This window comes from Hipposideros armiger, unplaced genomic scaffold (genome assembly GCF_001890085.2).
Source record: "Hipposideros armiger isolate ML-2016 unplaced genomic scaffold, ASM189008v1 scaffold_783, whole genome shotgun sequence".
In the NCBI taxonomy this organism is placed as follows: Eukaryota; Metazoa; Chordata; class Mammalia; order Chiroptera; family Hipposideridae; genus Hipposideros; species Hipposideros armiger.
In genome coordinates, this window is record NW_017732133.1 from 214,564 (window position 1) to 216,185 (window position 1,622).

Genomic DNA, 1,622 nt, shown 5'->3' on the forward strand with positions numbered 1-1,622 from the left:
TTGTGTAATTTCCTTTTTGGATTATTCATTGCTGGTACTTTTACCCCCTTTTTCTTTTTTTTTAATTTTAAAAAAGCATCACCTTTTAACATGTGGTGACTAAATTTCCAGAGCCAGGCATATGCAGGGTGCAGGTGTTCATGCACATGCTGGGTGTGCACACACTCAGCTGCACACCCGCAGATGCTGTGTGGCCAGAATGTGCCTGCACCCCTGGGGAGGGGTGCTACTTTTCTTTTTAATCATAAGTGTTTGCTGTGCCTTACCATTGTCACATCTTGGGCTAGGCATTTCCCTACACATGTGAGGGGCTCCTCCTATTATGTAGGGGTCCCCTCTGTGCATCGCCATCTCCTTCATCCTGACTGTTGAGGAAGCCACGATGGGGTGGGTCAGGCCCACTGCTAGGCATGTTGCACATGGCCTCTCTGACCTTCCCACCACTCCCGAGGGCTTGCTGGTGGTGGGCTGGTCTGATCCGCAGGACCGGCAAACTGAGACTGGAACAATCAGCTTGCAGAGGTCAACAGGACAACATGATGGGCTGAGACAGCAGTGTCTGTCCTACAGTTTCCCCACCAGTGCCCCTTGATCAATGTGAGTGTTGAGGGATGCCTGGGACCCCAGAAAGCAAGCAGGTCCCAGGGGACCGGAACCTGCAGGATGGGTCAGCACTGCTCCCTGGGCTGAGCAGGGCATGAGAACAGTGAGCAAGGCCCTGAGTCTGTAGCCCAGGCTGTTGACTGATCTGTGGACCATGTCCCCAAGGAAGCTTTGGGCAGTCTCTGGCACCCCAAAGCGGGGTGCCGTTGCTGCACACGGAGGTTCAGGGTGGACCTCATTTATTCTTATGCCCGACACACTGTGGGTGGGGCATGGGTCTCACGATGCTGGACAGTGTGAGTGCCTGGATGGGTCTTGGAGAGTGCCCTGGGGCCTGGTCTGAGCCCCTGGGGCAGCCAAATTGGGCTTGGATTCCCCAGCCTCCTGCGGTTGGCAATCCCAGACCAACGTACGATTAGCCAATAGCCCAGCTATGTGAACTCTGATATTTGGAGATCTTGTAACTTTGCAACGTTGTCCCTCATTTTGCTTTCCCCTTAGAAACCCCATCAAGGCAGAGTGTGGGTGCAGATCTCCAGGAAGCTGGCCTGAGCAGGAAGGGCAGTGAGAAAGTACTTCCTGGACCATGAGTGTGTCCCAGCAGGGCACAGGGCCCTTCCCTGCCCAGGCCCATTACCACCCTGGGCTGATCTGCCTTCAGCTGGAGAGATGACACATATTTGATGGGTCAGGCCCCATTTTCATGCAGGAGAGACTGCAGTCTGGGGTTCTAGTGAAGCTTGACACTTGACATCCTGGTAGAATCCAGAAACTGCAGCCGGAGCCAGTCTGCCTCCCAGATGAACAAGGCTGGGAGGGGCATGTGAGGCTCCCTGAGAGCTCCCCTGACCCTGTGGAGAGGGGGACCCCACGGTACCACATGAAGCAACACAGGGGTGCATGTCAGCGTGGGAGGTGGGTTCTCCCAAAATCTCATTCTGCCAAGTTTGTGAAACTTGGAGGATTTGTTGTCATTGGTGCTTGTGGAGCCTCTTTCCTGGAATTTCTAACAACTCTGG